The sequence below is a fragment of the Meriones unguiculatus genome, chromosome 16, assembly GCF_030254825.1.
Source record: "Meriones unguiculatus strain TT.TT164.6M chromosome 16, Bangor_MerUng_6.1, whole genome shotgun sequence".
Classification (NCBI taxonomy): Eukaryota; Metazoa; Chordata; class Mammalia; order Rodentia; family Muridae; genus Meriones; species Meriones unguiculatus.
In genome coordinates this window covers 35,030,347-35,042,654 of record NC_083363.1, presented here as the reverse complement: position 1 = coordinate 35,042,654, position 12,308 = coordinate 35,030,347, and the positions used below count along the sequence as shown (strand labels likewise).

The 12,308-nt window shown below is 39.2% G+C and overlaps 1 protein-coding gene across 1 annotated transcript in view; it reads right to left on the bottom strand.

The window, feature by feature from the left end:
• Window positions 1-12,308, bottom strand: part of Kcnh8 (potassium voltage-gated channel subfamily H member 8) — a 410,173-nt gene that overhangs the window by 239,733 nt on the left and 158,132 nt on the right. The gene's annotated exons all lie outside the window — the stretch shown is intronic.

Here is a 12,308-nt window from a genome sequence, read left to right as displayed (position 1 = left end):
GATGACCTCTGAAACTTCATCGAGCCCCAAGGGAAATGCTTTCTGTAGTAGTAGTTGCCTTGATCATGTTGTCTCTTTACCGCAGTGGAACAGTAAGACAATGGGGTTAAAGGTTGAATTAGTTGATATCTTTAAGGGGAGAGTGACTCAAGAGCTTACAGCATGGGGGCTCTCACATTCTGATTAAGTTTTATTTCATGATCTTTATGCTGTTTATTTTTCACATATTTTGTATGTAATATATCTTAAAAAGCAATGCTGTGGTTTGATGTGAACTGTCCCCACGGGCTCATGTGTCTGAACACTTAGTGTCCAGCCTATGGTGCCCTTTGGGCAGATTATAGAACCTATAGGAGGTAAAGTCTTGCTGGAAGAAGAAACACTCAGGTTTGATGTTGAGGTTTTGTAGCCGGACTTTTGGCTGTGTTGTGCGTTCCTTTTTCCACCACCTTTCTCTACCCTTATTAGCCCTCTAACACTAAAAAGGAGAGGAGAAAAAGAACAGAGAGAAAAGGGGGTATTGTTATCATTAGACTAGTTCCTGCTGGTTAGAGGTGTCAAGTTCCTTGGGGAAAGTTTAACCTTTGCTACAGGACATTTCATTTCTTCGTCTCATTTCTTTGTGCACAGCTACTCGACAAACTGCAACAAATTGTAACCAACAGCACCCAGTGACCAACCCGCCACCACACAGCCTCTCCGGCCCTAGCATTTACATATATTATAAATATAATATATAATATACATTATATTATGATATTCTCTTAAAAGTTCTCAGAATTCCAAAGGTCACACATTTGCAGAAACTATCTGCAGCTGGCAAAACGACATCTCTGTTAGAACAGGAGAAAAATCATAGTCAACTGCTGTGAAGCAGCCTCTTATTCCCACACCTGGAATTAAAATAAAAACATCATCTCATAATATTTCTATGCTTTTAAAAGAAATCAAAATTACAGAATTCTCACTTCTAAGGTTTGACTCCATTTCCTGTCTTTTTTATCTCCTTCTCTATACAACCCTTCCCAGAGGCCTCCCCCTCCCTCTCCCACTCTTTCTTGCATTCTCCCAGTCCTATCAATGTGAGGATGAAATGTGATTTCTCTGCCTACTGGCTACCAGGCAAGCCCCTACACTCCTGTAAGCCTAAATAAACCCTGGCTGACCAAAGTGTTTCCCCCCCACACCTAGGAAATTCTGCTACAGCAACATAAAAGTGATTAATACAAATAATAATTAAATTCAATTCCACTTTGGGAGTAAAAGAACCCTATCATAAAGATTCACATTCAATCGATTTTGCATAATCCTTATATTCTTAAACATTTTTATTGATTTTAACATAGGTATTTATATTTTTTTCCTATACTAACTTTTTCACTAAGCAAACTAGAATAACACCATTTCAAGTTGAGAGTCTTTTTTATCAAAGTTGTAGCTACAGTAGAAACACAAATGCTCTCATGTCATAGCCTGAGATCCTACAGAAATAGTGTCAGGGGCTGGAGAGATGACCCAAGAACTCAGATGGCTTCCTGCTCTTGCAGTGTTCAGGAGTTTGGCTCTCAGAACCTATGTTGGATGCCTCATGACCCACCAGCACTCCAATTCCAAGGTAGCTAATTTTCTCTTCTGGCCTTTATGACATGCACACACATGTGCACATACATGAATACACATAAATAAAAGTAATCTTTTTAAAAGAAAGTAATACTGGGATGTGGAGGAAGATATGAGTCTGATAGCTGGCTCAGTTTTTAATGCACCTTTCTGCCAATTACCTTGTAAAAATGTCACACATCATGACGGAGCCTGCAAATTATCCTGGAAGTCTCATTTATGTAGGCACACAGACAGACACTATTACTATCTCCACGGAAACTTTGTACAACTGCAACTATGGGATCTGGAAAGAGCCAATGCTCAAAATGAGGTGAAAGCCAAAAAAAAAAAAAAAAAAAAAAAAAAGAAAAGAAAATAGTTGTTAATTGGCAACTTCTCTCCATGAATGGCCATAATTTTTGCATTATGCTCTTAGAAAGTATTGAGGCTACTTTGAAATTTGTCTTTAAATTACAACACACAATCTTTCAAATCCAGTAATAAGCTTTGTGTGCCTAAAAAATGAAAAAACAAAGTATATTCCAACTGTTTCTTCTAGGAGACAAAGAGTGTCAAAGCTGCAAAGCTACACTCTTGACACTTAACCTACCCTCTTCTTCTTTATTTTTGTTCTTGTCTGCATCTCTCTGTCACACTCACTGCAATACCTCTATGATAGTGTCTTCAAACCCTTACAGCTCCTGTAATACAAGTCTCTTCCTGGATATGGATTTACCTCCTCTACTTGAAGAAAAATGGAGAATGAGGAACTTCTTCCCAGCAAGAGTGTCCCAGGCCCAGTCTCATAAACTCTCATAGGCCAATGGTAGGAGTTACTAACTGGCTCAGTCTTAAATTCAGAGATGCAAGGGATTCTTAAGAAGAGGGTTAGAGAGCAAAAATCTGTGTCAATTTCTATTCTGGCTGTATATAGCAACAGTAATTACCATGTAGGTCGGAAGTGCCAAAATAAACAAGGCTTTCCCAGGATTTCAGTTAATAATACCTTTAATTTCCAAGGATAAATACAATTGATGGAGAAAAGTAGAGTTTATACCTTCTATGGCAAAATATGCTTTAGAATTGAATAAAATAGCTACCTTGGGAAACAAGGGTATAAAAAGGGTGACTTGTTAGAAGTGAACTCATTGTGTGTTTTCAGTATACTCCAGTCATAGTTCAAATACAGATTTCCTTTAGACGCTCTGGAGTTTAATATTCTGTCCCTTGATGGTGAGGTTCTGGAAATGTTAAGGGGTGGGAATGGCTAGAAGAGGCGGGTCACTGAGAGTGGTCCTTTGATGGTTCCATATGGTCTCTTTACTTCTGGTCAGGAGGAGATGGCTAGCATGTCTCACATGCTCTACCCATCATGATGTTCTACGCTACCACAAGCCTAGAAGCTTTTCTCTACTGAGGCTGAATTAGTCAAATTGTCTGTCCCATTCAGGCAAATATTTACTCCAGAAGATAATATTTGACAAAAGCAAAAAATAAGGATAAACCAATAACCATATAACCATGGTTTAATTATATAATCCACACAGGTACAGATGTAAGGGCCATATGAGTGGTCTTGTTCACTTTGATCTACACTGTCATGATGGAGAATATTTTAGTTGCTTGATATACCACAATACCTCAGAGTAGGATAGGACAATGCGTAATCCTCTGTCTCTATTTTAAGTAGGATCTTGAAAAGAATTTAATAATGACTATGTGTTTTGTTTATGATTATAACTATATATAATCTGAACGCTAACATCAGCATCACAGTCACATCCTACACAATAAAAGAACATCTAGAGGTACAGCCATCCCTAATACCAAGCTGTACTACAGAGCAATAATAATGAAAAGCACATGGCATTGTCATAAAAACAGACATGTTTATCAATGGAATAAAATCAAAGGAGCCAAAAATACACAATGGGACAAAAAAGAAAGCATCTTCAATAAACAGTACTGGTCTAACTGGATTTCAGCATGTAGAAGGATACAAATAAGTCCATATTTACTACTCTGCATGAAACCCAAGTCCAAGTGGATCAAAGAGCTTAACACAAAACCAGATACACAGAGCTTGACGGAAGAGAAAGTGGGAAATAGCCTTGAATGCATTGGCACAGAAGACAGCTTCCTGAACAGAACACTGATAGCACAGGCAGGATGAAGGGTGATTAATAAAGAAGACCTCATGAAACTGAGAATCTTTGTAAAGCAATAGGACAAAACGGCACCCCATGGAATGGGAAAAGGTCTTCACCAATGCCACATCTGACAGAGGGCTAATATCCAAATTATATAAAAATTCAAGAAACTAGACATCAACAAACTAAATAATATAATTAAAAATGGGATCTAAATGTAACTAAACAGATATTTCTCAATGGAGTAATCTCTAATGGCTGAGAAACACTTAAATGTTCAATATCCTTTGCCATCAAGGAAATGCAAATCAAAACAATTTTAAGGTTCCATCTTACTTACACCTGTCAGAATGGCTAAAATCAAAACCACCAGCTCATGGTGATGAAGATATGGAGCAGTGGCAACTCTCCTCCATTGCTGGTAGAAGTGCAAACTTGTACAGTCATTTTGGAAATCAATATGATAGTTTCTCAGAAAACTGGGAATCAAGCTACCTCAAGACTCAGCTACACCACTTCTGGGCACATACTCAAAGGATGCTCCATCCTGCCACAAGGACACTTGCTCAACTATGTTTACAGCAGGATTGTTCATAATAACCAGAAACTGGAAACACCCTACATGTCCCTCAACCAAAGAATGAATAAAAGAAATACGTGATACACTTAGACAATGGAGTTTTACTCAGCTGCTATTTAAAAAAAAAATGACATGAAATTTATTGGCAATAAATGGAACAAGAGAAAAAAATTATCCTGAGTGAGGTAGCCCAGACTCAGAAAGACAAACATAATGTGTACTCACTTATAAATGGGTATTAGTTGTAAAGTGAAGGATAATCATACTACAATACCCAGACCCAGAGGCTAAGTAACAAGGAAGGATTAAGGAGGGACAAAAAGATCTAACTGGAAAAGGGTAATAGAATAGATTTCATAGGTAGATTTCAGACAGGTAGTGAAGGGAATAGGAGGTATCAAGTTGGAGTGTTGGAGGGAGAGAATACTGGAGAGAAAATTAGAATTGGGGAACTTTTCAGGAATGAGGCAGAAACAATACAATGAAAACTCCATTGAGTTTACATGGGTGACTCTAGCAAATGCTTTTAGTAATGGGGGAACATGGAGACTGAAGTGGTCATGCTCTGCAACCATGGAAAGCTTCAAGAAGAGGGACTGGGACACCAACCCAGCCACAAAACCTTCTATCTACAGTTTGTCATGCCTACTGGATGAGCTGAGTCCAGAGCCTAGCATAATCAACATCGGAAAGAAGAAAGAAACTTCATCCAGCAACTGATGGGAGCAGATTCAGAGTCCCAAAGCCAAATATTAGGCAGAGTTCCAGAAGTCCTGTGGTGTAGGGAGATGGGAGACTGAGTTGGTCAGAGGAATCAAGGACACCAGAAGAACAAGGCCCAAAGAATCAACTGACCAGGACCCAAATGGGCTCACAGAGCATAGGGAGCCTGTATGGCTCCGAACTGGGCTTGCAGCTTTGGAGGGTAGCAACCTAAGCAGAAGAGCGCAGAAGACCAGCAGTGGAGCATCCACTGCCTGACCCCACCTCCCAGTGTCGTTCTGCTTCCTTCACTCTGGGAAGAGTTAGAAATGCTGCTGTGCTTACAAAGGCCATTGTCCATAGGAAATGCAGCAGCAACCCCTGAACTCCTAAGACTGGAGTGACAGAGAGAAGGAAGCTCCAGTCTATACTGGAACTATGGCCCTGTCTTCTTGGTGATGATCTGGAGAAAAGTTCAGGTGTTACTGATAGTCATACATAAACAGAAAATGCCTTAAGATTTTGGTTTTGCAACTGAGAACAAGCAACTAAAATGGACTCACTCCCTTAATACTTGACTTTAATGAAACAATTTAAAATTTCATCAAACTTTTAGGTCCTCTGAGTAAGAATTTGACTTAAATATTTGAAGATTAAGCTAACCCTCTACACAAAGTTTTGGTTGGAGGAATCTACGGTTTTATCAGAATAATGCTAGTAACTATTGATGCCAATAAACAGACATAATGCTTGAACAAATGCAGCATGGAAAACAGAGGCTGGGATTCTTCAGGATCCCCCAAAACATATTTGAAATTTGCATTAATTGGACATTATTCATCAGATATTTGTTGACTGTTTCCCAAGGCAAACACTATTTTAGGTCTTTGGCTAGGTTAATTAACAGAAGAGAATATATTCTTGCTGCAATCTCTGAAAAAAAAACTGACATTCTACTTTAGAGAGAAGAATAAGAAATTACTAATGTGATTTATAAGTGTCTTGGGGTTTCTATTGCTGTGAAGAGACACCATGACCACAGCAACTCTTATAAAGAAAAACATTTAATTGGGGCTGGCTTAGAGTTTCAGAAGTTTAGTCCATTATCAGCATGGTCAGAAGCATGACCACATGTCAGTTTCTTCTCTAGACATTATTCTGGAGAAAGAGCAGAGACCAGCAGTCAGCAGAAGGAGACTAGCACTGGCCACACTAGGACTAGCTTGAACATATAAGACCTTAAAGCCCACCTCCACAGTGACAAACTTCTCCAACAAGGCCACACCTCCTAACAGTGCCTCTCCAAATGGCCAAGCATTCACACAAATGAGCATATGGGGACATTGCTATTCAAACCACAAAAATAAGAAAATTATAGAGTTTGTCAGAAGGTCCTAATCCTGTAGCAGAAAGAATAAGGCAAAGCAAGACACATGATGTTTGAGAGTATGTAGAAATGTGTAATAATTTTTTCTGTGTGGTTATGTGTTTGTGTGTGTGTGTTATGTGTGGTGTTTGTGCATGTGTGGTACATGAACATGAGTGCTTGGGTGTAGAAACCCAAGTAGGACATCAGATGTCTGTCTATATCATTCTATCTTGTTGTGGTGAAAGAAGGTCTCTCACTGGCTAATCATTTTCAGACTGGCAGGCTGACCAGCAAGCTCTCAGCATCCATCTGTCATCAATCATCAATGCCACTTACAGGAATATTTAGCCATGCCCAGCTTTTGCTAGGGGAGGGACTGGAGTTTCAATCTTAGGTTCCCATATCTTTAGAACAATCACCCATACCCATGAATATATTCTACCAGCCCCTGTCACTAATTCTCATAGACGTGTTCACGAACATGCTATTTAGTATTGTTTTACATATCAATCACTGCTGTGCAGTTTTGGGTCCTCTGAGAAGCAAGCCACGTGAAGACTGGGGTGTAGCTTTGAAGTCAAGTGAGAAAAAAGAAGAAAAACTAGATGAAAGTGTCATTGGTTACAAGGCATTTCTCCGATGTTGGTCAGACCCATCAAGAGAACTGTAGCTCTGTTGCACAATCCTGCCCTAGCATCCCTACTTTACTCTCTTATGCTAGTGCCAGGAACGGTCCATGGGAAGCTTGGTCTCTGTGCCAATAGAACTGTGTGTTCTGGAGCATAACACCTGAACTGTCATCCAACTACTATCCCACAAAATTAGTTTCCTGCCTGCCAGTGAGGATAGTCAACACCTCAAAGTTTTGTCAAACTATCATCCACGTCCTACCTTCTTACATGGTACCTCTAAATGTCATTAGGAACCTAACTTCCTCCGCATACACAGCCTTTACAGAAAAACCTGGAAACCTGGGAGAACCTGTAGGTAGATGCAAAGCATCTAGTTCAGTCTTTCTCCTCCCAAATGCTAGCAGTAGAAATTTTAAGTTCCTTTCACTATGAATGCTACAAGGAACCTCCATGCTGTTTCTGCTGCCTATTCCTCACAGCAGCTGGCCTCTTTTTTACTTTTCATTATTTTCCTCATTTCTATAGGTTTTGCCATATGATTAATATATTAGTATTCTGTATGTAATGTCAGAAGCAATTTATCTTGCTTACAAAGACCCCTAGTTAAAAGTGATCTGGTCAGAAGAGGGGAGTCGGATAAAGAAGTAATGCAAGTATCCAGGCCCAGGGCTCTGTTCACTTGCTAAGTGTTCTCAAGCATTAGTGTTACAACTATCACAGCACATCTACATGTTGGTTAAAAAGAAATCAAGTATCAGACAGCTATAGAAAGTAAGCTGAATTTTTGATAATGAAAAGAATCCGTTGAGCACAATCCTTGCTCCGTATTAGTATTTTTGAAAGTCAGTGGCAGTATAGGCTCAGTATTGGCTGTGTTATCAGCTCTATCTTGAAATATTTGTGATTGTGTTTTGTTCTTTTTAGTGAAGGAAATATAGGTCACACAAACACCCCAGAGAACATCGAATTTGTCAATACTTAATCTCAGTTGGAGTTAGAAGAGACCTTAGAGGTAAAGAAATGGGACACTGAGTGGTTTATTAAGTTGGCCATGGTCAAAACGCTTGTCATTGTAAAAGATGAGACTGGGCCTCAAATCATGACCTTCAATGTCATGGATACTTGAAAAAGTCAGTGAGTTTCTTTGTACACTAAAAACTGAATAATTACCAAAGCAATGGAGCAATGAACAATTGACTTCTGATACCTTAAAAGGAAAATTATAGCTTTGTCTAATATGTATATATATATACATATATATATATACAAGTATATATATATATGTATATATATATATATATATATATACACAAGTTATAATAAACTACAACATATAAGATCTAACACTTCATTAGAATCTGTGCTTTAAAGCTTGGCCAATAGTGTATAGGAGAGACAGAAAGCAAGTACTATGTAAGAAACATAGATGTCTGATGAAAATTGGAAACAAGGAAGTAAACATTAAAATGAAGTGGGTAAGAATCACATGGTAATTCTCTATAATATAGGCTACCATTTTAGGTGGCATTTAGAACAGTCCAAGAATATGCTTACAGCAAACATACTGAACAGTTGCTCCATTATACAAACTCAACTCCTGGAATACTAGGGAATGCCTCACCAGATTGCCCTGAGTCACAAATTGGCATGCAGCTAAGGAAGAACAGCCGGGTGCCTTCCACAATTTCCAGCCTCTCTTAAAACAGCACACACTTGACTAGAACTGGAGGCCAAACCCAGTGTCCCAAAAAACTTTGTTCTATCCATGGTACTCTGATAACCTCCCTTTCACATTTATTATCTGTGGCTGGACTTTTGGCTACTTTGTAAATTTCTTTTTCTACTGCCCTTCTCCACCCTTATTCCACCATTCCAACTCTCCAACACTAGGTAGGAGAGAAGTAGGTATAAAAGAAATGTTCAGTCTCTGTCTGCTAACCTAGGCCTAGTCCTGGAAGCTCCTAACCTATGTATAATCCAATGACCTAATATAAGCCTGGAATGTTTTCGGCCTCTGATACTTACTGCTTAATAAGCTCATCCTTTCTTGTTTTTACTGAGCTCTGTGCTGGCTGGTTCAGCTCAGATGTCCTGGCTCAAACACCTTTCCCCACTGACTTATTCAATCCAGCTGTTCTCCCTGCCTCTGTATCTCCCTGCTTGGCCTCCAGCAATCTTTTCAATCTGGCTTCTTTCTCCTCATTCTCTGTGTTGCTCCCTTAAGCAGCTTCCCTTTCTTCTCTCTTCTCCTGCGTGGATTCTATTTTGTCAATTACTCTCTGATTTGTCACTTTCTTTTTCTGCCACTCAATTAAACATCACTTTCTTTTTAAATTTTTATTTATTTTTTAATTAATTACAGTTTATTCACTTTGTATCCCAGCTGTAGCCCCCTCCTTTGTCCCCTCCCAATCCCACCCTCTCTCCCTCATCTCCTCCCATGCCCCTCTCCAAGTACACTGATAGAGGCGGTCCTCCCTCTAACCCTAGCCTATCAAGTGTCATTAGAACTGGAAGCATTGTCTTCCTCTGTGGCATAATAAGGCTGCTCTCTGCCCTCAGGGGTGGGTGATCAAAGAGCCAGCCACTGAGTTCATGTCAGAGACAGTCCCTATTCCCATCACTAGGGAACCCACTTGGAGACTGAGCTGCCATTGTTTACATTTGTGGAACAGTTCTAGGTTAGCTCCATGCATGGTCCTTGGTTGGAGTATCAGTCTCAGAAAAGACCCCTTTACCTAGATTTTATGGTTTTGTCACTTTCAAACATGGGTGCTTTCTTCTGCAAATTAACTTTACCTTAATTGTTTAAGATTAAAAGACTGGACCTGAGCTTTATTTTCTCTGAAACTTTCTCTATACCAGGCTGGCCTTGAAATCAAATCTTCTTGTTTCTGTCTCCTGGATTAAAGGCATGTTTGTATTCCAGTCAGATCACACAGACCTAGAAGGTCTTAGGATGTGATCTTTTCCCTGAGCAGCCATGTTCTGAAATAAATTTCTTTTACAACTTCCTTCTTTCCATTTAAGATAAAAATTATACACAGTTTAATTTTTGCAATAGAAACAATTATCAATCCCACAAACTTAACATTTCAATGTCCTTATGAATATCCATTCAGCCATTGATGCGATGATCCTCCATAACTGCAGTCCTGGTCATCTGTTCTTCAGCAACAGCCCATTTCAACATTAAGATTTTCAAGTCTGCCAGTCTAATGAACTATCTGTCCCTCTTCCAATGGTTTGCTAAGCTGTGTCCATGCAGGAGGATCTGCTTTCTGTGATGTCTGCATTGCTGTCTTTCTGCATTTGTTCCTTTAGTCTTGCCTTTGATTTGGAAGCCTCTCTTATTTGGATCAGATCTTTACTAATTTTGATGCGAGCCACAGTCTTCCATTACCTATGAAAATATAGAAAAACCTCTTCTTCAACATAACATATTTCCTGAGGTTCATTCTGATGTTAAAATATCTTAAAAGTGTACAGGTTGATCTAATTCAGTAGTTTTTTTCCCCCATCATCCAGTGTCTTTCATCTAATATTATTTCCCCTTTCTGTTTATCAAGGCATAATTAGACCTTTATGAATCCACACATAAATTAGGCACCCTCATTCCATGTCATGTGTCATGAAAGTGAGATGGCTCCATTCCAGTGAGCCAGACTTCTTACCCATTATCGTGGGCTATCTACCTTGATCCTCAATTTCATTTGGTACCATAGGTTCACAATTAAGCATTTTCTGTTCTCTTAGTTCCTTTGTCTCTTGTCTCTCAAGCCTTTGTATTATTGTAGCCATTTTTTCTTGTTGTACAGCTAATTTTTAACCTTTTTTTGAGAGGAAAATATAAAGATTGCAATCGACAGTAGAGAGGGGTTTATTCTGGTGGTCATAATTGCAATGAACACTGCAATGGCTTTTTCAAATGAAGTTTCTATCCTTTCAATGCCCACCCATGTTCTCAAGGGATCTGAAATGAAGTTTCCTATTTTTAATGCAGGAAAAGTCTGTCCATATAATTATAATTGTCTTTTTGGGGTAGCTATGATTCAGTCTCAAAGGCTCCTGCGTTATTCCTTTCTCTGGGATCAAGAATTCTATTGCTCTGAGGTCTCTGGAGTCTCTCTGGCATCCAGCCAAACTTGAAGAACTGAGTCTTCCTCTGGAGACGAACCCAGGCAAATTTCTCCTATGTGGTTTTCTGTCAGATATCTCCTGTCCTCTGAAACATTTCTGTCAGATGCCCTCTGTCTTTGCAATATTGGTGGGCTTTCTTCTTCAATCACATTGGGTTTTCTTATCAACCACATTGAGTGCCAAGAAGGTTAGAAGGGGAAAAGGGCATCAATATTGTTAGACTACCTCCTGATGATTAGGGCCATCAAGTTCCTTGGAGCAACTTTGATCTTCGCCATCAGGATAGTCAACTTCTTCTACTTGTCTCCTTGTGCACTACCACTTGACAAACAGCAAACAACCACAACAAAAGCAACCAGCAACCACCAGCAGCAACAGCAGGATGAAAAGGAGCAGCAGCAACCACCCCAGCTCCTCTCGAGGCTCTAGCATTCCCTCTTAAGATTTCCCCAGAATTCTAAATGTCATACACTTGCAGAAACTATCTGCAGCTGGCAAAAATATGCCCCTGCCAGAGCATGAGGCAGAGCATCATAGTCAGCTGCTGTGGACAATATAAAGCAGTCCACATTCCATACCTGGGATTAAAACAAAATATATTCCCACAACCTTTCTGTGTTTTAAAAAAATTACAAAATCCTCACTACAATTAAATGCAGACAGTTTTATAAGAAACAAATTTATGAATATTTTCTTTCTGATTCCAAGGTTTTCTCCTACAAGAAAGAAAATCTAATATATAATTAACAAAAGAAAATAAATTGCTGTACAAAGTGGAGAAGGCTGCATTGGGGCATTCAAATTTAGAGAAGGGTTTATTTACTTGTGGAGGTCAGCAAATATATTCTACAATGTACCAGACAATCAAAAACTCATTCACCTGGATCCATTTCACCTGGATTCTCATTCACATACTCAGCTTTACCACTGTCACTATGAATTAGTCACAAACAATATGGAAGGTGGGAGTGTGGTGGCTTTCTAGTAAGGCTTCATTTATGAAAACAAGCAGCCTGCCAAATACCGGTCATGAATGACCAAATCATGATATTGAAGACTTCCGATTAATAAGCTTGGCATAATATGGGTTATTTTCTTGATTCTAGAATGTTTTGACTAGAGCCCACTACCAA